Source organism: Coregonus clupeaformis, chromosome 6 (assembly GCF_020615455.1).
Source record: "Coregonus clupeaformis isolate EN_2021a chromosome 6, ASM2061545v1, whole genome shotgun sequence".
NCBI classification, from domain to species: Eukaryota; Metazoa; Chordata; class Actinopteri; order Salmoniformes; family Salmonidae; genus Coregonus; species Coregonus clupeaformis.
Genome location: NC_059197.1, coordinates 10,437,133 through 10,461,690, shown reverse-complemented (window position 1 = coordinate 10,461,690; position 24,558 = coordinate 10,437,133). Strand labels below are relative to the sequence as shown.

The 24,558-nt window shown below is 41.8% G+C and overlaps 2 long non-coding RNA genes across 3 annotated transcripts; both read left to right on the top strand.

The window, feature by feature from the left end:
- The first annotated feature begins 7,104 nt into the window (after positions 1–7,104).
- LOC121568219 lies at positions 7,105–14,446 on the top strand. Its single transcript, XR_006001214.2, has 9 exons — positions 7,105–7,259; positions 8,354–8,461; positions 8,734–8,813; positions 9,174–9,228; positions 9,315–9,360; positions 11,781–11,840; positions 13,633–13,731; positions 13,944–14,002; positions 14,341–14,446. It is a non-coding gene; the product is annotated as an uncharacterized LOC121568219 (long non-coding RNA).
- Positions 14,447–14,589: 143 nt separating this feature from the next.
- Positions 14,590–19,100, top strand: LOC121568218. 2 transcript variants are annotated; one of them, XR_006001213.1, is made up of 5 exons: positions 14,590–14,628; positions 14,734–14,822; positions 16,281–16,384; positions 16,519–16,828; positions 18,905–19,100. It is a non-coding gene; the product is annotated as an uncharacterized LOC121568218 (long non-coding RNA). The 2 variants fall into 2 exon arrangements; XR_006001212.1 differs by lacking the exon at positions 18,905–19,100 and having other exon boundaries at positions 16,519–17,213.
- The last annotated feature ends 5,458 nt before the right edge of the window (positions 19,101–24,558 follow it).

The following is a 24,558-nucleotide window of genomic DNA, read 5'->3' as shown; positions in this document are numbered from 1 at the left end:
CACATCGTAGTATCGCAGTACAGGTGTCTGGGTGACCAGTTGTTTTATTTCTCTCACCGCTGTGTCATGTTTTGGGAGCCAATGCCAGATGGTGTCCTTGTCCATGAGCCTCCTTAGTGGTTCACACACTTCAGAGAGCCGCGGTAGGAACTTGGCCAGGTAGGTGACGAATCCGACGAAGCGCTGCACTGCCTTCACGTCAGATGGGTGGGGCATATCCAAGACAGCCTTCACTTTTTCTGGATCCGCCTTCAATCCGGTGGAGGACAAGATGTGCCCATGAAAGCGAACCTCTGGCACTTTAAACTGAAGCTTTTTTATGCTTAGCCTTAGCTTGACCTGTCTGCATCTGACCATCAGGGCCAGCAGCTTGGCGTCATGGTCACATTCTGCCTCCTCATCACTGTCCCCACAGCCCACTACGAGGATGTCATCTGCTATGGGTTCCACGCTGCTGAGTCCCATCAACAGCTCGTGCTGTTTCCGCTGATACACCTCTGGAGCCACGGAGACACCAAACGGGAGCTTCAACCACCTCTTCCTGCCCCAGGGTGTCCAAAAGGTGGTCATGTAGCTGCTGGGCTCGTCAAGCTTGCACTGCAGGAAGGCATCTCTGGCGTCCACGAGCGTGAAGACTCTGGCCTTTGGGAGCTTGTAAAGAACATCCTCCAACGTGGGCATAATGTAATGTGAACGTCTCAGAGCCCGGTTGAGGTGTTTAGGATCTATGCATATCCGTAGCTTGTCTGGTTTCTTGACGATAACCATATTACTTATCCAGTCTGTAGGCTCGGTGACGGATATGATGTGGCCATCTGCTTCGTATTTGTCAAGCTGAGCCTTTGTAGCTGCTTTCATGGCCACTGGTACATTGCGAGGTGCACACTGGACAGGCTGGATTGCTGCATCCAACTCAAAGTGGACTTCGCCGGGAACTGACTCGACCGGTGCGTTGAAGACATCATGGTACTTGCTTAGGAGAGTCTCCTTGCTCAGGGGCCCAGCCTGGACTTTGTCTATAATGTTAAGATCAGCTGGGATGGTGAAGTTAATAAACCCAAGGCGCTCGCATGTAGAACCTGACAGTAATGGCTGTTGACTAGCCTCAACTATTTCAAACTCAAGAGTGTGTTTCTGGCCACGTAAAACACACTCTGTCACAAACAGGCCTAAAGAGGTCATGAACTGGCCTGAATACAGTTTCAGCTTGGTGCTACTCTGTGTGAGTTTGTCTCTGGGCGCGAGCCTCCTTTTATCTTTAAGGCTCATAACGTTACATGTGGCCCCTGAATCTAGCTGGCATTGCTGTGGTTTATTATTAAGTAGCAGAGTGACAAACCATTTTTTTTCCTTTTGCCCTTACTGCCCCTATGCACTCGCTAGCATATACATCCTCTGTGCTGTTGTTCCCTTCATCTGTGTTTATTTCAATGGAGTGCACTTTACCCTCCTTTCTCTTGCTTTTCATGCAGGCCCTAGCGAAGTGATTAGCTGTACCACAGGATTTGCATATTTTTCCATAGGCTGGGCAGTGTTCTTTTCCTCGTCCATGAGAAATGCCACAATATCGGCATGCATTGGGGTTGTCTACTGCAGAGTTGGCTGTAGTATTAGCATTAGCTGTGGCAAAAGGGAATTTCTTTATTGGCTGCCTGAATGTAGCATTGACATTGTCCATATGTTGCCTTTCTAGCTCCATGGACCTTATCTGTATATCCGTAAGCTCTGCTGCACGGCATGTCTCCACTGCCAAGACTAGTGTCAGGTCACGTTCTCTCAGCAAACGTCTGCGGGTGCCCTCATCAGTTATGCCAAGCACTATCTTGTCTCTGATCAGTTCATCTCTTAAAGCACCATAGTCACATGTAGCTGCCTTTTCCCTTAGCTTAGTGACAAAGCTGTCAATGGACTCCCCGTCCTCCTGTTTGCAACAACCGAAAACATAACGCTCGTAGATAACGTTCTTTGCTGGCTTAAAGTAAAGTTCGAGAGCATCAAGAATAGCTGTAGCGTTACCTTGCTGAGCTGCTGTTAGGTTCAGGTTGTGTTTGTATACGTGTCGGCATTCTGCTCCCATTATAGTCCTCAAAGTGGCAGCCACTACCTCATCGTCCTTTTCCCGAAGTCCCGTTGCTAGTGCATAGTCCTCCCATTCACCTCTAAACGTATCCCAGTTTGTGCTCCAATCTCCGCTGAGCTTCATAACGGCGGGAGGGGAAATGTTCGCTGCCATGTCTAAACGGTGCTAACAACACTGAAGCTAACTAGCAAACTCAATCTAGCTAAGGACAATTCCGGAGAAGTTTTACTCAACTAAGCTTTTTAAAACCAGAACAGGTGACTCTAATTTGCGGAAAGCATGGTTAGTTATCCGACTCTGACACCATGTTCGAATGTTAAATAACGAGGCAGAGGCATTGATGCGAGTAACCAGTCTTGTTCAGTATATTGCAATACATCCGGGTATCTCAAGTACACCGGTAAAACACTGGAGTTGCAGTAATGAACATTTACCAACAGATGGCATCAATGTGCCATCTTCCACCCATAACAGACACCTTGCAATCATGATGCAATAATATTTTCCTACACATGCAGACACAATAATATTTGCCTACACATGCAGACCGTACTTGCTACAAAGTTACAGAAAGCTAAACCAACAACAACACACAAACTGAAATTGGATACATTGTAAACGTAGGTCCAATGCGGAAAAAACATAGCGTAGAATCCCGTATTATCGTCATATTCAACAGCGTTTAAGAAATATATTACCTTCAACAGTGTTATCTTGTGATCAAGCCTTCAATGTTTTGTGATTATTGGTGTCGTAAAAATGTTAGCTAACGGTTTAGCAATTAGCAAGTTTGACATTTCATTTGAAAATATTACTGTTATCTGCTTTTGATAAGCGGTTTAGCAAAAAAATACGTCCCGTATTATCTGTATACGGCCCCCAGTTATTGGGCACCTTACTATTTTGTTCAATTACAAGATATATCCGTTTAATTTTGTTGAAAAAAGAGACACCAACCACGTACCCGAAGTGTTTACTAGATAGTTGGCTAGTCTTCAGGTAAAAAATAATGACTTGCCTGTCAACTTTTCATTGCGTAGCCCGGTGCGCCCTCTTGTGGACTCATAAAAAATGGTTCTTCACCAACATATTCAGTGTTGTAACCAAATGAAATATGAGTATTAATAATTTACATCAAATACACTTTAATTTCAGTTATGTGCATTAACATAAAACAATGAAAACACTGTTGGAGTTTGTGTTGCAGAGGTGCACTTGGAAAGTAAAGGAAGAAATACACAAGATGGGTTCAATAAATATATATATTATATTTTAGACATTTATTTTTTTGAACAAATAAATAATTTCATATGAACACAAACAAAACAAACAATTAAATCTCGACCTCCATCCCTATATTGTCACAAAAATCACAATAAAAATCCAGCTCCACCGCTACCTCTGGATCCCACTGCACACACCTGCAGTGGAACCAGTGCTGGCAAAAGTCACAGCACACCCATGGCACCTCGGATCTACACTCCTGAGAGGAGCTTGCAGGCGGATCACGCTCCCCGCAGCGAGCACAGCAGGTGGTGTCTTCTTTTATAAAAAATTAAATAATAATACAAATTGATTAATATGGTTTTGTAAAATGTAGAAGTTCTTCAACAACAATAGTAATTGATACAACTGAGAGAGCGAGAAAAACAGATTATGAAGTACCTGAGAGTGGTGCCATGGGTGGTGTGACAGATGTGACCGGTGTAGCTTTTCTCTTCCTTTTCTATGCTGCAGTTTGAGAAAAAGTGGTGTTAGAGAGCATGTTGCATGAAAACCCTTTTCAACTTTTTTACATCAATACCTCTGGAGGAAGCTGCAGAGGTTTTGGAGGAGGCGGAGATGACTTGAGGGCTGGTGCTATTTACTGTAGATATATAAAGATATATATATATATTTTTTTTACATTGCTGTTTTATAAAACAGATAACAAACAGTCATTTTTTCGTAATTTAACATGTGTTTACCTGTGGAGGTGGTGGTATTCAAATTGCAGGGGGCAGGGACATCAGACGAGGCTGCTATGGTGGTGTGACCAGGGGAGACGGAGGAGGCAGTTGGTCCAGAGGAGGCCGTGTTGGTGGTGACAGACATGGGGGTGGTGTGCATCGTGGTGGTGGTGGACAAAACCGCCCGACGATGGCTTGGAGGAGCTGGTGTTTGTAATGGTGGGGTTGAGGGGCCGACGATGGTGTGGCCGGGGGAGTAGGCATGTGGCCTTCTTCTGCAGCTGGGGACTCCGGCGGCTCCTACAGGTGTTGCACACTGGGAGGCACTGGCAGTGGTGATGCAGCTGTCAGGAGTGGTTCCAGCAGGGGGTCCAGCAGAGGCGATGGCGTCAATGGTCTCATCCATGGCAGCCCTCTCCTGTGCCCTCTGTGTTCTGAGGGCTGCCCGACGCTCTTTCTCCTCTGCCCCGGCCCTCTCCTTCTCACCCCTCTCCTGCCACTGGCGCGTGTATTCCTCCCCGGTGAGGCATGTGGCGACCACAGGGAGTCTTCTGTATCGGTCCAGCCGATACTTCAGGACAGTAAGGATGTGCCCCAGGTCCTTCGCTATCAGCCCCCTCTATTAGGGGGTGCTCTTCTAGAGCTAGGGATAGGACTGGAGCAGCGGCTGGGACTGGGGCAGGGGCTGAGGGTCCTCCTGTGGTCGCTGGGGAGGAGGTGCTGATGGATGGCACATTGCTACTGGTTCCAGTAGAGGCGGTGTTGGGACCCGGTAGGGTCCGAGACGGCGATTAAACGGGACCCATCAATGGCTGAAGGGTCAAAAGGGAAGAGGCCACACTTCTTAAACCCTTCCACCACATAGCGCATGTCCTTGCATCGCTGGTACGGGTAGCGGAATACTCTGGCAAATTCTGATTTGTTTACCATGTAGGAGTGGTCAAAATGGCTAAGGTCTCCAGCTACCTTGGAGAACTCAGCCTTTAAAGGGCAAAGTATGCCACGTCCAGCGGCTGCAGGACATGGGTGCAGTGTGGTGGAAGACAAAGAAGTATAACCCCTTCCCTTAGTGCCACCGCGAGCACTTCCGGGTCCATGTGGCTCTTGTGCCCATCAAAGAGGAGAAGGAGAGGGCGCTCTTTCACTGCATACTTAATGAAGTGCTGAAACCACTTCCTGAACAGGTCCCCGTCAATGTAGCCACTGCTTGACCGTCCATACAAGGCTTGGGGGGCCTCCCAGTGTGTAGTGGCCACCGGGGAAACACTTGGGGTAGATGATAAACGGGGGATGTCCTCCCCAGTTGCATTGAAGCAGGCCAGCACTGTGATGTGCTCCTTGGTCCCCGGAGCCTGCTGGTACACGTGTTTTGCGCCCGGGGAGCCAGCACTTTGTGCCTGCTCTGGTCGCTACGAAACCCAGACTCATCGCAGTTATAGATTTGTCTGGGTTTCTCCCTCAACCCACTCTCCTCCAAGTGCTTCTCATAAGAAGTGAAGAAGGTGTCCATCGTCGGACGTGTGGCACACTCAGCTCTCCCCCTGTCCAGGGTGTCCGGCCTCCTCATGCTTAGGTTCTTGTGCCTCCTCCTGAACATTTCCCACCACCTCTTCCCCAGTGGTGGGATTGTTTCCCTGGGTGCCGAAACCTACAATAGAATAGAATATATAATTGTCCATCCAGGATGAAAATGTTTGTTTTGGCATCACCATACACATCCACATTTACATCACACACATTGATAACAGTCAGTCCAGCATTCTACATACATAAACACATAGAACACCAAATACCTGCGGATTTTGTCTGCGTATTTCATCAGCCTCTGTCTGGTGAAGGGGAACCCATGGCTGGCGCAGTAGATACAGTACTGCACCAGATACTTTTCATCCTCTGGTGCAAGCAATGTGGGTGGTCCACTGCGACAACCATGGGTCACCCGGCCGCTCAGCCTGTCCGCCAGGGTCTGCCGAGGTACACCATGCACCTTGGTAGATAAGAAAAGAAAACTGTTACTAGCAGATAAAATTCACATACACATGGTAATCTCCTAAAAACAAAAGATGCCTAACCTTGGCAGCCTGGCGGATAGCCATCCCTGCCCCGCAGTCCTCCATGGCATGGAACATGTCCACCTCACTCCATTGCTTCCTCTTCACTTTCTCCATGCTGCAGTGGTAAATACATGTAGCTAAATAACTTGGCATACTATTGGCATACTATTGGCTAGTGGTTAAGAGCGTTGTGCCAGTAACCGAAAGGTCGCTGGTTCTAATCCCCGAGCCGACTAGGTGAAAAAATCTGTCGATGTGCCCTTGAGCAAGGCGCTTAACCCTAATTGCTCCTGTAAGTCGCTCTGGATAAGAGCGTCTGCTAAATGACTAATTATTTAATTATTTATTTATACACATTTTAGAAAGATAACTCAATCTGAATATGTATAAACATTTACATTTCAAAGCTAAGGCATTGAAAGGTGATGAAAGTTTTCACAATAACTGAAAGTGTACCCACGTTTTTTGTTTGATGTTATCTGTAATGAAAATTAGTGTCCCAATTAGTGTAATATTGATGCATACATTGTACCATTTAACTAAATACTGCCTCTATGTAGCTGTTGTAAGATGAAATATAGCCAACAGTGATAGGTGTCGAAAAGTTCATGGTTCAAATTTCCAAATACATTTTTGCAGATTGTGCAAAACGCCTCCGTCAGAGGACTCCAATTTTGATACGGTAAAGCTTGACAACATGCAGCTGTTTTCGTGATATGTATTATCTAACACTTACAATTTCTTTCCTTTTTGCTTACTTAGCAGTTCTATCAACATTTAGCAACTAAGATAGCAACATTAGAAAATCCGTTAGCTATATTTCAGAGGTAAAAAGTTGGATATTAAATTAGGTGTGGTCTGTCGCGCAGTCGAATTTTACAATATGCAGCGTGTTCCACAAAATGTGTACATATAACTTTTTTGAAAACTCTCAAAACCTAACTTAACTTACATAAATTGCACTGAAAATCGGTGGTCAGCTAGCTAAAAGGGTGTCGTTAGTCACAAAACTTACCGTTATTTTTCAGCCCATTTAAATGTTGAGCTCGAGGTGATTCAGTTCTCCAACCGCTAGAAAGTGTCCGAGGTCAGGGGGTGTCTGATGTTTGGGGAAAATTAGCTAGCTAGCTAGATTGATTTGTTTTTGGATTGTTCAGCATCTGATGACCTAACGTGGTGAGAGATTAACATTAACTTCTCCTGTCCCCTCTGTCGCTAAATCTGTCAAATCCTCCCAAATGTTTCTGGTTTGACCAGCTGTTTTCAGAAATGTATATTTTTTTATTTGTTTGTCATATTGGCAGTTTTGCTAGCAACAAACTATTTAGCTAGATTCTAGCCTATTGTTTGACATGCAATGCAATCTTCTCGTAACTAACAGTCAGTGTTGACGATTGTCCTGACAATAAACTTTTCTAGCTATGCCAGGAAAATCGGGCATTATCAGCTCATTGTTATGGATGTATCCAAATGAATGTCATTAGAAAACAGCTACTTTGCTGATTTTCTGGCTGCAGAGGTGACTGTGTTAGCCTTAGCTAGCTGGCCAGCTAGCAAGCAGGGGATAGGAACGTTGCCAGCGAGCAATGGAACATAAAGAACGAACGACTGGGTCTCGTCCATAATATCGAACTAATCGAATGAACGACTGGGTCGCGTCTCTAGCAACCAAAATATGTGAAAGTATGAATTCGCTTACATAAATGAAAATATAAATAAAATATAATAATTTATACCGGTAAATGTGTGCTTAGTATTGTTTTCTTTGGCAACTGTGGTATAAGAGGGAATATCAATTGCTTAAAATAGCTGGTCAAACTAGAGACGTGGGAGGATTTGACAGCTTTAGCAGCGGAGGGGACAGGAGAAATTAATTCACGTTAGGTCATCAGATGCTCCCCAAAAATATGTCTCTGCAAAAACAAATTAATCTAGTTAGCTAAGTTTTTTCCTCGTTGGTCCTGCGTTTACAATGTATCCAATTTCAGTTTGTGTAGTTGGTTTAGCTTTCTGTAACTTTGTGCATGTACGGTGTGCATGTGTAGGCACATATTATTGCATGGTGTCCCGATATCTTTTCCAACTGTCCCGATATCTTTTCCAACTGTCCCGATATCTGGTTTTAATGTCCATTCTAGAATGCCCTTCCAGCCAATAAGAAATGAGTATTCAACAATGCTGTGGTATAAAAATATGTACTGAACACTACAGATATATTGTATATGATATGATGTCATTGGTCACACCACATGTTGTCTAACTGATCCTAGGTGGTGAAGGTGTGGGATTCTTGACACAGGGAGCCAGGTAAATGAGTTTGGTGGTGCCCAGGGACAGTCTGCCATTATCTGTATGACCTTTGACCCCAAAGGAAGGAGGTATGTGAAGCTATTTTTAATGAATGATTATTGCAATGTGATATTTTCCCATAAGTGCAGTGTGACCATACTACCTCCTACCTAATGGACACTCAGAGTAATTACGAAAATGAAGAGTGATGAAGAGTGTACACTGTTGATGGTGTTTTGTTTGTATTTGTGTGTTTGTATTGTGGTGTTTGCCTTATTTTGTTCAAAATAAAACTACAAAAATACATTTATTTCAATAAATGTTGGAAAGAAAGAAATAAGATTAAACTTCCTCATTATAGACTGGTCACTGTGGGGAGAGATGGCTTTCTTAAGATCTGGAACTTTAACAATGGTCAGTGTCTGAAGATACTTAAAAGGGGTGAGTACATTCTAATTCATATCCCACAGTATAAAGGTGGTATTAGGAGAATTGCAGTGTTCAGTTTTTTTTTTCTTCTCTCTGTTATATGCTGCATGAGGTGATTCGGTAACACTTTACTGTAGCCCCCCTTATGTATGCATTCATAAAGCCGTTATTACAGCTATATAAGACATTATAACATCCGTCATAGACAGTCATTAACATTATGAACATCGGCATAAGACATTATAAAGGTAACTATAATTGGCATTATAGATGACAGGCTAATTTGTTGTTATCCCTTATGTCAACTGCCTCCATAACAGGCTACATAACCACTAATGTGCTATAGTAATTTCACATTAACATGTTACACAGATGGGGAGTGCAACGAGGTGTGTGATTGCAGCTACCTGACAGTCCACAGAAACACGTGAGTAGAACTAATGATGGATGTGGCAACTGTTGATTTGAGAGGAATAATGATTCATCTTAACCTCGTGCAATTAATTTTTCCAGGTGTGTGATGTCTGTTGGATGGGACCGCAGGATTGACATCTGCTCTGTGAGTATAGAGGTGAAGAAGGACTATCTCTATGAGCCAGAAAGGACACATTTTCTCTATGTGAATGATTTCACTATTGGATTCTATACATTTACTGACTCCAATGACCCGTCTTCCCCTTAGAACCTATTCAACTTTATTGCCTTGAGATCCCATTTCCATTTTCATTACCTTCTGCATTCGCCTCGCCAGAGCAGAGACTGCCTGAGGGTCTGCACCGGTAGCCATGCCAAATTCAAAGCGTTTTAAGATTAAGACTTCACAAAACACATGAGACAATCTTTGAAAACCCTTCAAGAGTATATTCTGAGAGTATATTATCAGCGAGGAATATAAACGTCCTAATAAGCTTGCCTTCCTCTTCAAAATGTATTACGTATGTATGGCAGTCTTTGAGTGTTTCCTTGATTACCAATTTACCATGTAGCCTATCTAACCTCGCGATCACATCTGTTTGAAAAATACCTCTTCTTCTACACTATTCTTCAGCATAAGCGACTCGTAAGCATTAAAGGAAGATAACCAACTCAGAGGTCTAGGCGATAGGTTCTAAAGAATTTACTTTCTATAGAATTCCATATTCCATAGCACATCAGTGACACTCCCATCCTTCCAGACCTGTAGTAACAAAGGTATACATGGGCCTCAGTGGCGGTCAGTGCCGTTTAAGATTAGAGAGGACCATTTTTTTTATGAGCATGGCCTTATTTCCATTACAGCATATTGGATGACTTTCATTCATATTCCATTCACCCAGTTCAATGTAACACTGATAGGTTTAGGCTACTACATGATGCTTGAATTTTCCCTATACCCATCATGAGGATGCTACAACCTAGCCTATGAATGAAAGTTTACAACATAGGTGCACACATTTCGAGAGAAAAATTTGAGGTATAGGGTGTAATCATTAGTCCAACAGTTGCAAACAAGAGTTTCTATTGGACAAATTCAGGTATGTTCTGTTTGCTTCCATTTAAGAAACGTTTTTCAACAGAATTGGCGGAATACATACACCCCTGATCACGCGTAAACACAGTTCACGTTCATAGCAGCCACTTTATATTCCTTCTTGCATCTATGTGCTCACCTTTTCTCTTCTCTTGTGGACTTCAATACACAACACATCAGCTGTATGTGACCAGGCGAAAAAACCTTTCCAAGCCAAACCATATCATAACCGCTACACACAGCCTACATCGTTGTCACCATATTAGCTAAAGTAACGTCATAGTCTACATAGCTAATATAATGTAATGTTACAGTGTGCAGTCAGTAAGCAGTTTAGCACTTACACCGGCGGGCCCTGGTGGCAATAAATTAGTAAAACTACAAGCTTACCTTGACTTGGAAGAGTTCCAGTGTTGTGTTGGATAGTCATAGCCAGCATCCCTCTGTTTGAACAGGGTGTTTGAGTAGGCGAAACTAGCTAGCTGCATTTGCTAGCTAAGTAAGTGAAACTGAAAGTAAAAAAAAAAGAAATCTCTCTCTCTCTCTTGCTTCTCCTTCATTTTTGAAGAAATTAATTTGTTAAAAAAAGTTCAATTATTGTCTTTCTCTCTCGTTGACTCACCTATGTTATGCACTGCAGCGCTAGCTAGCTGTAGCGTATGCTTTCAGTACTAGATTAATTCTCTAATCCTGTGATTGGGTGGACAACATGTTCATGCTGCAAGAGCGCTGATAAGTTGGAGGACGTCCTCCGGAAGTTGTCATAATTACTATGTAAATCTATGGAAGGGGGTGAGAACCATGAGCCTCCTAGGTTTTGTATTGAAGTCAATGTACCCAGAGGAGGACGGAAGCTAGCTGTCCTCCGGCTACACCATGGTGCTACCTTACAGAGTGCTGTGGAGGCTACTGTAGACCTTCATGGCATAATAGTGTGTTTTAATAAATTATTTGTTGACGCGATTATATTTAGTATAGTTTTATCTAAAAAATGATAAATGTTTAAATGTTTTAAATGTTTTATGAAATTCACTGAGGAGGATGGTCCTCCCCTTCCTCCTCTGAGGAGCCTCCACTGATGGACCTGTCCACAGTGCTGTAATTTCTCCCACAGAGCCCTCCAATCCAACTTTGATTCTGAGAGCATCGAGAACATCATACCTTTTCAAAGACTGTTCTGTCCTTCTCCATAAGTACCCTCTGTACCCACTGTTTGATAAAATAACAAATACCACGGGACTATGAGGCATAGTAATCTCGTTCCCAGCCACTTCCATCCACATTGCCTGGGGACGAGGTCAGAGGCACAGAGAACAGAGCCACTTTACGAAGTCACAAAAAGGGCATTAGAGGGATCCAGTTAGAAATACACACATGCTTCTCTCATTTGTAGACTTCAACAATAGACTGCTGGTTAAAGATCCTTGTTTCAAAATGTTGACTGCATGCCCTGTATGTTTCCATGCTAGGATTCACCAGAAGAGCCTCACTACGTCCAGAAGCCTCAGACCTCATGGCAAGACGATCTGGTGAATAAGAAATGAATGAGGAACATGAATAGGGAACTAGACATGCAATGCCAATCAGAATATATAGGGCTAATCTGAGTGCCTATGTCAGGGGCCGTATTAAGTAGCTGAGAGTAGGAGTGCTGATCTAGAATCAGGCCCTCCCTGTCCATATAATCGTATTCATTGTTATCTAAAAGGCTAAACTGATCCTAAATCAGCACTCCTACTTTACGACCCCAGTTGTCGGCCCCAGTTGTCTTTGATATACTACTGCAGGTCATGCATGGGGAGCTCCGGTCCATGAGGGTTTTCTCCTTTGCTTGGTACCTAATTCATCCATCATGCCACTGACTCATCCGTCATGCTACTGATTCATCCATCATGTCACTGAGTAGTACACACTTCGGTTCTAAGGTCTAATGATTTAAATTAGACACTGATTTGAAAGAAAGCACCAAAAACCTGCAGACACTCAGGCTCAGAGGACTGCCCATTCCTGCTGTCGATCATTCAAGCTCTTGTTGGCCAGTGATGTAGATCTGGCGGGGACGAATAAATATAAATGGAATATAATATAATAAAATAAAATGCAATAGAATAGATAGAATAGAATTATAGAATGGACTACAATTTAATAGAATTATAGAATTGAATAGTCTTCCTGTACTGTCCCGAGAGGAGGGGCAACATAGAGGACATCCTGTGTGTTGCACAGTGTCCCCCCATCCCTCCTTGCCACCAGAAGCTATGATGGGAGGTCATTGTGTGGAACCTGGTCTCTGGACACATCCAGTGTCACTTTGCCAGCCACCTGACTGCTGCCATTCCCAAGGTCAGATCACACTATCAAACCTGAGTGGTTCGCCTGCACGCCATAGAGTGTAGCTAAAGCCTACACTCTCAGAAGAAAACGTACTGAATTGTACTTAAAGGGGTACAAACGCTGTAGGGTACATCCATTGTACCATTAGTTATAGGTAGCTAATTGTACCCTTGCAGTTCGTACCTTAGATGAACCAATAGTGTACCTTAGGGGACAAGGTACAAAAGTGTACCTTTAGAAAAGGTGCAAATTAGCCTTTTTAGAGTACCACCACAGTGACGAAGCCATTTGTTATTTTTAAGTGGCAAAAATGTACCTCTTCTCTATACCAAGTCCCTCACGTGTACACGATGCTCCGATTGCCACAAAGTAGCAAATTCAGCAGGTATCCTCGACTGGGATTCAAACCCAGGTCCAACGACTGTCAAGCCATCAACTCAACCATTACGCCACCAGGCCCGAACCACTTGATGATGTAGCAAGGTGTTGGTTTAAGGTCATAACATCTCTTATTGTCACATACTCTTATGTTAGCCATTATAAAGACTTTAGAATTTTTTTTAAACATAACCACAGACCACATAATCTGGTACAACACTTCCACTCATGGGTGGCCAAAAAGAGCTAACTGAAAGCCAGCCCCCACTAAGCCACGCCTCAAAAGAGATGGCACATGAGGATTCATCATTGTTCCTTATGTGTGTACAAATAAGTACCTTTCTTCAATACATTGTCAATTTGTAACTTTTCTACTAAGCAAAGGTACAGATCAGCACCAATCATTAGTGTACCCTTGAGGGTACACCAAATATATTTGTACCCTGGGAAAAATGCACCTTGACCATACCCTTTTTTTTTTTAGTGTAGAACAATCCTCAGGGTAAATCATTTTTTCAAAACGTAATGAGGAATGTGCAGTATAAAGGGACTAAGTATAAAGGGAATAGGAAATAAAATACGAAGTGTGGGATGTTTGTGCCCTAAAAGGGATGGATACCAGTGCTCCCAGCATCATCTTCTTGAGGAGCCAAGCATTACATGCTGAGTTCTCCTCCGCTTCATGCCTCCTGTCCTCAGGACCCTCAGGTCAGTGTCAGGAATCATGGGTTCGATTCCTACAGGTACCACCCATATGAAAATGTATGCACACATTACTGTAAGTCACTTTGGATAAAAGCATCTTCTTAATGTTATATATTATATATTATAGGAAATAAAATGTATAATAATATATTGTGCAGTGCAATTCACAGAGGAATATGTTCTAATTATGTAAAATGTTATGTCTTCAAACAAAGGTTACATTCATTTCTCGAACGTGCTCAACGGCGGGAAATTCATGGCCAACTTCAAGGCAGTATGTGTTACCATGGCAACTGTCCATGTGCTCGTTTTTATGTTTATACTTTGGGCTTTTTCTAGAAATCATGAAGCATGAAGCAATAACTACATTTTATTATAATAACTTTCCTTAATAAGCCATTATAAATTCTTCCTCAATAAATGTGTATATATGCTTAGAAATGTGTTAGAAACTATAGTAAATGCTTAAAATGCATATTGTAATGATAACATATTATACATTATTGTGCTTATTTATTAATAGTAGCCTATGTACAATATTTATAAAATGTTTATTAAGGCTTCTTTGTGAACATTATGAACCAAGTGTGACCAAAGTAATATGTTCCTCAGTCTAGGTTCCAGCAGCAGATCCCTAAACTGGCAGTGACAAAGGAAGACACCGCACTGTATGTGGCTGACCAACTTGGCTATGCTCTTGGCTCAGAGAACCCCCCCCCCCCCCGAGAGGTAAGATTGTTTTCTCAACTCGTTAGAACAGGTCTGATAAAAAGAGATCAAAAGAGAGCAGGATTTATTTTGTCTCAGAGCATTATATTGATCTATGAATTCAAAAAGTAAAAAGCATCTTTATTTATTCAGCTGAAAACTACTGGCATACGATACCGGCAGCATCACCGGGTACGTGCAGCACCTGCTAATCGGCAACACCCTCTCAAACATAAACAACAAAATTGTGCTTCACATTTTGCTCACGCCCTCCCTGCCTTTTACCATCTTGTCCAGGTTGCAGATTGTTGACAATGACCAAGTACTGCTCACCTCGTCTATAGACTGCACTGTGCGCCTGTGGAGTACCTGCAGAGTGTTCATAGGTAGGGGTCAATTCACACAGGTCATTTGTCCTGTTGTCTCCTCCTCTGAATACAAGTTTTATGATTTATGCTTTATGCCTTAAGGTGAATGTTCAGTAGATAGTGGTGTGTTTTGGGGATAGATGCTTCCCTTGTGTAGACTATAATAGCCACTGTTATAGTTATGGTATTTAGTTCAGTTAAACACTACCTTCCCAATAACAGCTCCTCCTGTGTACTAACATCATCATTTCTCTTTGGTTCTTACTCTCAACACTGACCAATTTAAAGTAACTGATCGTTCTCTCTCTCTCTCTCTCTCTCTCTCTCTCTCTCTCTCTCTCTCTCTCTCTCTCTCTCTCTCAATTCAATTTCAATTTAAGGGCTTTATTGGCATGGGAAACGTATGTTAACATTGCCAAAGCAAGTGAAGTAGATAGTAAACAAAAGTGAAATAAACAAAACATATTAACAGTAAACATTACACTCAGAAGTTCCAAAAGAATAAAGACATTTCAAATGTCATATTATGTATATATATGTATATATATAGTGTTGTAACAATGTGCAAATAGTTAAAGTACAAATGGGAAGAGGGTAGGGCTTAAACTGCATCCCTGTCTCACCCCACGGCCCTGTGGAAATGTGTGTGTTTTTTGCCAATTTTAACCGCACACTTGTTGTTTGTGTACATGGATTTTATAATGTCGTATGTTTTTCCCCCAACCCCACTCTCCATCAATTTGTATAGCAGACCCTCATGCCAAATTGAGTCAAAAGCTTTTTTGAAATCAACAAAGCATGAGAAGACTTTGCCTTTGTTTTGGTTTGTTTGTTTGTCAATTAGGGTGTGCAGGGTGAATACGTGGTCTGTCGTACAGTAATTTGGTAAAAAGCCAATTTGACATTTGCTCAGTACATTGTTTTCACTGAGGAAATTAACTAGTCTGCTGTTAATGATAATGCAGAGGATTTTCCCAAGGTTGCTGTTGACGCATATCCCACGGTAGTTATCTCTCTCTCTCTCTCTCTCTCTCTCTCTCTCTCTCTCTCTCTCTCTCTCTCTCTCTCTCTCTCTCTCTCTCTCTGTGGGACCCTCTGAGCATGCCAGCTCACCCCATCCTGGAGGGAGAGACCACAGTGTCAGATGTCATTAATACTGACGACTTTGAGGCCACTAGCACCGAGACAATAAAAAAAAAATGTAATTTCCGAGCCTCTTCATCGACGCCGACAAGAGTGTAATGTTCAGGGCAAATGTGCATGTACAGGGCTGATTTTGCATCTCTCTCTCACGTTCTTTCTCTCTGTCCCACTCCCTCTCTCTCTGTCTCTGTCCCTCTGTCGCTCTCTCCCTCTCTATCTCTCTCCCTCCATCAATCTTTCCCTCTCTCTCTTCCTTTCCCTCTCATCCTCTCTCACCCTCTTTCTCCTTCTCTGTCTCTCTCTCTTCTCTTCTCTCTCGAGATGTAATTGCAGTTCGACTTGCCCAGCAAGCTTAGACACCCTCCACTGTCCATCAGCGACATAGACATCAAGGAAGAGATTAAAACCTCTTGTTACACAGAAGAACATGGGAAACGGTGAGTTAGCCACATTACACGCATCATGCAGTAAATTGTAGGCAAGCAGGCACAGGTCTAGGCTCTGAACACGGCATGGGAATAAATTATTTTCTGCCGGCAGTAAATTGAGTTTGCTATCTCTCACATTTCAGACCGCGACATTAAATATTCAAGCATACTAACAAGCCACCCAATCATGGCGGACCCAAGACCTACCACACTCTCAAGTACTTTGATATCATCGACGCGCCAACCACCTGCGAGAGGCCCAATCTTTCCCTGGCTGGCATCGATCCTTTCATATCAAGCTTTGTGGAACAGGAGTCGGCTAAATGCCAATAAGATTGCATAATTGCGACAGGAACGCAAACTGTGACCATAGGTCCTCTGCACCATGAACTCCACATGCTTCAAGGACAGAGGAGTTAGAACACCATCGCAAGTAATCAGAAGAGCTGAAATGTGAGCTGTTGCACAACTTTAGAGATTTGCATAGTCCTGGATTGGATTGTTTAGGGGAGACTGGGGTTGGTTGTCACACTTTTTACTAATTTGTGTATTTCTCAGCACCAGTATATCTTACAATACTATTTTTAATATTAAGAGAAAGACCAATATCTTGGGTTGAAATGGGGACCCGTTTTATCATATTCCAACATGGAGTTATAAGCCATCAAACACACTCTGTCCACTTGTGACAAGCAGCCCCATCCCGGTTGTCACACAGTATGGGGTTGGTTGTCACAGTGTTTGCCATTTGTTTTTCAGCAACAACTTAACCAATTTACAAAGTTTTAGAAAAAGTAAAGCCTTTAATTATTGAACAGTATTTCTGTCTAACATAATACAAATAAATACGTACAAATAAATTAAACATAGTTGAACATTTGCTTTGACATTGTAATTCTTACTCCTCTCAAATCGTCATATCAATGCTTAATAAAACAAACAACAGTAATCATCTGATATTTGGATGAAAATGAAATATTTTTATAAAATGAAAAAAGTAAAGCTGTAAACATTTGTGTTAATTCAATTTTGTGTTGAAAACAAGGAATTTGTGTATGTGTGTGTGTGTGTGTGTGTGTGTGCGTGTGTGTGTGTGCGTGTGTGTGTGTATGTGTGTGTGAATGTTGCTGACTCTCAGTCGGAGTCACATGAGACATGACTCACAGTTTTGACAAGCAGGTTCGGACCAGACCAAATCTGAACCAATCATAGACATCCATGTTTCATAAGTTTGGACAGCACAGTATACAGTAGAGCACAGAAGAGTACAGTACAGTAAAGTAAAGAAAAGTAGAGTGTATTCAGTACATTACAGTAAAGTAAAGAAAAGTACAGTGTATTCAGTACAGTACAGTAGAGTAGAGTACAGTAGCGTACAGTAAAGTAAAGTATGGTATAGTTCAGTTCAGTACAGTACATTACAGTACAGTAGAGCACAGTAGGATACAGTACAGTATAGTACAGCACAGTAGGGTAGAGTACAGTAAAATGTACTGTATTGTATCCTACTGTACTGAATTAAATGTAACTCTACTGTACTGTAATCTAATGTACTGTACTCTACTGAATTATACTGTACTGTACACTACTTTGCTATACTGTACTGTACTATATTGAATTCAACTGTACTGTACTGTATTGAACTGTACTGTACTGCACTGTACTGTACTTTAATATACTGTACTCTACTGAATTAAACTGTACTGTAATATACTGTACTCTACTCTACTGAATTAAACTCAACTGGACTGTACTGTGCTGTACTCTGCTGAATTAAACTGTACTGTACTGTAATATACTGTGCTCTGTACTGTACTGTGCTGTCCAAACTTGTCAAACATAGACGTCTTTTCAACATTCGGAAAATAAGTATTCTAGGTGTCTTTTCAACGTCATTTAGCTTACTGGGTACATTGTTACAATGGAGATGGTTGTCACAATGTGACAACCATCCCCAACCACCCCCCACAAGTGCTAATTAAGATGACAGTTACCACATGGCTTGACCTATGAACTGACAAATAGGCTTGAAATAAAGCTCTCCCTTTCCTCTTTTCAATAAAATTAATTGTTTATGGATACTCCCATCATACAACTATTTATTAACGAAATAACAAGCATATGAATATGCTTGCGAAAAATGCTAATATTCCTCTCACCTCAATGTTTTGTGATCCTGATCTGAAATGACCACATGAATGACCTCTCCTATAGAGGACACACATTTTTATCTTGAAAGACATTAAGCACTGTGACAACCAACCCGTGAGACAACCAACCGGTGAGACAACCAACCCGTGAGACAACCAACCCGTGAGACAACCAACCCCAGTCTCCCCTACTACCTACACTGTTTTGGAGTGAATGTTTACATGCTTGTGTTATATTCAAAGATGTGAAACCAAATACCCCTTTGTAGCTGGTTATCATAATACTGTATTGGGGAAATCACAGAATTGATATTAATATATCAATTCTGAACGGACCCGAGGAGAAACATTTTCAGCTCTGCACTGTCTTTATGCTCAGGACCCAACCCCCTGAGACATGGTATCTGAGCTTGGACACGAACTGGCAACCCTCCGGATGCAGGCTCGCTTCTTAAACCACTTGGCGACCTGCCACCCCCCAGAAAAAAGCTGAACTGCTGGATACATAGGCCTACATAAGTAAGGAAATAAATAAATATACAACTAATGAAAATCAAAAATTGAAGTAACTGATATTTCAGATACAGTATACAATTACTACAATAAAGCAGCATTAAGCAGTCTCACAAAGTAGGGCTGTTGTAATATCTGACAGTAATTTTGAACAGTATGTCATCTTGTTTACAGAAAAAGCTACTTAACTGATTCATATTTGAAGTATAAATGTATTTTATAACATATCCAACATATATCATCTATGACCTTATCAAACTCCATTTATAGATAGAATTTCCCACTGTTTTATCAGCCGTGGGGTTCCTCCATAGTAACGTCAGTGACTCTGCAGTTGTCCAGTCCCTCTGTTTGCATGCTCTCCAAAGTGGGAGACTCCACTCTGGGTCTGTGCTTGTCACCACCATCTCACACACACTCTCCAACTCCTGGTCAATAAGGATAAATCATCAGGCAGAGTGGAGTTTTCCTTATTCCATCTTATTCTGATGGCAGTTTGTTTACCCCATATGATGTTAATCGCCTTGAGCATAATTTCAATTGATTATGATCATTATTCTAAGTGATTATTATGATAATCAGTGACATAGGGAATAGGGTGCCATTTGGGATGCTGTACAAAATGTTTTGGCTGTGTCACTGATTATCATAATAATCACTTTTTGTATAATTTAGAAGGATCAGAGTGATATTGCCCTAAAACCAAGGTAATCTCCTCTCACCTGTAGTCTGGATCTAATGTCATCACTGCGGACAGCATGGTCCTGAAGAGGGCGGAGTCTCTTCTGGGCTGCCTTCCTATTGGCTGTCCACTCCTGTGTGTCCTTCATACACCTACTCAACCACTCCATGTCCTGCTCTTCTATAGGACTGTAGCTCTCATCCTACAACATAGAAAAAATATATAGCCGCAAACTCTATGACTCAGATGCCAATATATATTTCAAATATAAATATTCAAAGATATCTGAATATACTGTATATGTCAAATATACAGTAAATTATATCAGGGTTGTCATCCTACAACAACCATAGGTGCCTTTTAACTGGGGCTGAATAAGAGGGGCAGTGTAACCCAACCATGCAATATAACAGACAATATCAGGACAGGTCACGTTAAATATATTTATATAACGTGTGGGGGAGAGGATATTTTTACCCCGTTCCTGTACTGTTATAGCATCATACTATAGGACTGTGTTCTGGCTGAGAGCTCCTCCAACATCCTAGGTCTCCTCTTGGCTTCCTGGTCTGTGCCTTCCACAGGCACACCCACTTTCTGCACCGAGAGAGAGAGAGAATTTGATTTCATTTCACACACTTTTGAGTCATTAAGTGGTCCATCGTATGGCTCGGTACAGAAGCAGCCAATTAGTGATTACTCTCTGCATTAAGTGCATCAGGGGATTTGGAGAGAAGGTTTCTAACAGCAATGGCTTATCATCCACTGATACCCTGTGACGGCCGTGCCTAATGCAAGATGCCAGCTTAATGCAGGTCAATTAAAACACACTGTATGTACAGTTGAAGTCGGAAGTTTACATACACTTAGGTTGGAGTCATTAAAACTCGTTTTTCAACCCCTCCACAAATTTCTTGTTAACAAACTATAGTTTTGGCAAGTCGGTTAGGACATCTACTTTGTGCATGACACAAGTCATTTTTTTCCAACAATTGTTTACAGACAGATTATTTCACTTATAATTTACTGTATCACAATTCCAGTGGGTCAGAAGTTTACATACACTAAGTTGACTGTGCCCTTAAACAGCTTGGAAAATTCCAGAAAATGTTGTCATGGCTTTAGAAGCTTCTGATAGGCTAATTGACATCATTTGAGTCAATTGGAGGTGTACCTGTGGATGTATTTCAAGGCCTACCTTCAAACTCAGTGCCTCTTTGCTTGACATCATGGGAAAATCAAAATAAATCAGGCAAGAATTGTAGACCTCCACAAGTCTGGTTCATCCTTGGGAGCAATTTCCAAACACCTGAAGGTACCACGTTCATCTGTACAAACAATAGTACGCAAGTATAAACACCATGGGACCACGCAGCCGTCATACCGCTCAGGAAGGAGACGCGTTCTGTCTCCTAGAGATTAACGTACTTTGGTGCAAATCAATCCCAGAACAACAGCAAAGGACCTTGTGAAGACGCTGGAGGAAACAGGTACAAAAGTATCTATATCCACAGTAAAACAAGTCCTATATCGACCTAACCTGAAAGGCCGCTCAGCAAGGAAGAAGCCACTGCTCCAAAACCGCCATAAAAAAGCCAGGACAAAGATCATACTTTTTGGAGAAATGTCCTCTGGTCTGATGAAACAAAAATATAACTGTTTGGCCATAATGACCATCGTTGTTTGGAGGAAAAAGGGGGTTGCTTGCAAGCCGAAGAACACCATCCCAACCGTGAAGCATGGGGGTGGCAGCATCATGCTGTGGGGGTGCTTTGCTGCAGAAGGGAATGGTGCACTTCACAAAATAGATGGCATCATGAGGAAGGAAAATTATGTGGATATATTGAAGCAACATCTCAAGACATCAGTCAGGAAGTTAAAGCTTGGTCGCAAATGGGTCTTCCAAATGGACAATGACCCCAAGTATACTTCCAAAGTTGTGGCAAAATGGCTTAAGGACAACAAAGTCAAGGTATTGGAGTGGCCATCACAAAGCCCTGACCTCAATCCTATAGAACATTTGTGGGCAGAACTGAAAAAGCGTGTGTGAGCAAGGAGGCCTACAAACCTGACTCAGTTACACCAGCTCTGTCAGGAGGAATGGGCCAAAATTCACCCAACTTACTGTGGGAAGTTTGTGGAAGGCTACCCAAAACGTTTGACCCAAGTTAAACAATTTAAAGGCAATGCTACCAAATACTAATTGATTGTATGTACACTTCTGACCCACTGGGAATGTGATGAAAGAAATAAAAGCTGAAATAAATCATTCTCTCTACTATTATTCTGACATTTCACATTCTTAAAATAAAGTGGTGATCCTAACTGACCTAAGACAGGGAATCTTTACTAGGATTAAATGTCAGGAATTGTGAAAAACTGAGTTTAAATGTATTTGGCTAAGGTGTATGTAAACTTCCGACTTCAACTGTACATTGACTGCTAATGAGCTAGACAATAACGTTAGCATCATTTTGTTTTGTTTTGGGTAAATTTGATCAAATTAATTGACAATCAAAACAGGCAATTAGTAGATGGAATCTGGGGCACATCGATAATTGGTTACAAACAGATGTGCTCATGTGTTGGTAAATGTTGACTAATGATGTCCTACTTGTAGTTGAGCCAGCTTGTCCAGATTGGTCTGTCTGTCTGTCCTCGCCTCTGTCACAGTCAGCAGCTCTAAGAGTCCCTTGAGCTCCTGAAAAATGGCAACAAATGTGCATAGTGATCGCTCCTCTTGGCAAAGGATCTACTACAACCTCTACTAATGTCTATGTTTCAGCAAGTTCAATTAGGTTTTGTACAGATAGATTCAGTCTTGTGGATATTGAATGTTTGTAAGGCCAACAGGCTGTATCATTCTGGTGCATTTCCTTCTTTTTTTAAAGGAGTGGATTGGGAATTCCTACTAGTGTTAATACTGATAATGTCTATACTGATAGTGTTATAATACTTCAGTGCTCAAGAACATCAGATAGGGCCCCTCCAGTTTATGTCTGAAGTAGTACACATATTCCTCCACAGCTTTGCTCCTTTCTCTCTCCAGCTTGTCTTGTATGATAATTCTCCGCTACAGCAGTCGAAACCATGCGTTACTCATGCCAGCAATGTCCAAAATCAATGTTTGTTGTACATGTGAAACACTAACAGACAAAACAAAATGATTAAGTAGATGTGATCGGTTAAATGTAACCCTTCAGAACCCTTCTGTATATCAGTGGACAGTTATTATTGTTTCCCACCATTTCCTTTTTTCTGTCCATTTTATTTGTTATGATGATAGACAGAGGGCGAGAGATCGATAGAAATACACATAGGAATAGGGGGATTTGTACCCACACCCCACACTGACACAATGTGTATATACCGCAGGCGACGGTGTTACCAGCTAGACCAACCCCAGGCACATGAGCAGACAGTTTAACCTCCAGCTGTATGTAACTGTCAAGATGGTTTCTCCCCAACACAACGTGCTCCACCGTGGCCTTCTTTACATTAGGTGGTTTGCTTCTCGGTTCAGCTGCAGGGAAAAGCAATATAGACAAGGTACTGTAGATGTATAATTCATGCAAAATATTAAAAATAAACAAAATAAGTTTAGTTGCTCATTGTTTACAAATTTGGGCTTGAATGTCGGCTGGCTCATATATATAAATGATATAATACCTTTCTTATCCCATGGAACCACAAAAACCCATAGTTTAAGGCAAATATATGCTTTTGCTCATGGGTGTGGGGAGGTGTGCCCGACTGTCCAATAAGGTACATTTGGAACAATATTTCAGCCCATTTAAGGACCCCTTTTGGCTCAAGAGCATCGCCATAGGCAAAAGTGAATTAATCTTTAAAAGTGATTTAATCGCCACTGTGTTTCTGCTAAACAGAAGAAGAAGAAAATATGAGAATGAGCCAACAGCAATCTAAAGAAAAAAAAACATTGGCACCTTGCACAAGGAACATTTCACACAAGATACATTCTGTTTATAATTCGAACATGTTCCATGGCTTGTCAAATGACTTGATAACCTGTTTCCAATACATTTGAAATATATTTAGGAACAAAAAATGCACTCCAAACTGGGCGTTTGTATAAGCAAAGACGAAATAGAATGCATTTTAATGTGTTTGAATTCAATTTGTGTTACTATTAAATTGGTTATTGTGTAAGTATTGTATCCAACACATTTTTAACATGTACTTTTCCAGTAGTATAAGAAAACTAAAATAAACTAAACTCTCTCCTTGGAATAATAATATGCCATTTAGCAGACGCTTTTATCCAAAGCGACTTACAGTCGTGTGTGCATACATTTTTGTGTATGGGTGGTCCCGGGGATCGAACCCACTACCTTGGCGTTACAAGCGCCGTGCTCTACCAGCTGAGCTACAGAGGACCACGAAGGCACACTGTCGGGATCTCTTTGTCTACCACATGCTGGATATGACCGTTGTTAGTTGTTTGTATTTAGTCCTAGAAGCACAGTCCCCTGGGAACTAGCTATTACATTTGAGCATATTACCAGCTGGCAAAACTGGTTGAAATGACATGAATAGGCTAAAATGACATAAATTGTTAGAAATTGCATAATTATGACATAATTTTAACCAGTTTTGCCCAATTCCACCCGGTGGGTTGCATATTTTGTCCACAATAAAAAGCCATGGTTCACTAAAGATCGGAAAACCGAACAATCCAGTCATCCTACAAATCAAGGTGAGTAAAAGCCAGACAGATCAACATGCATTATGAGACAGCAGGTTTCATAAGTATAGCATTTTGCCTACAGGACCCGAATGGCCTTCATTAAACTATAGCTTATTCCTGCTGTTATTGC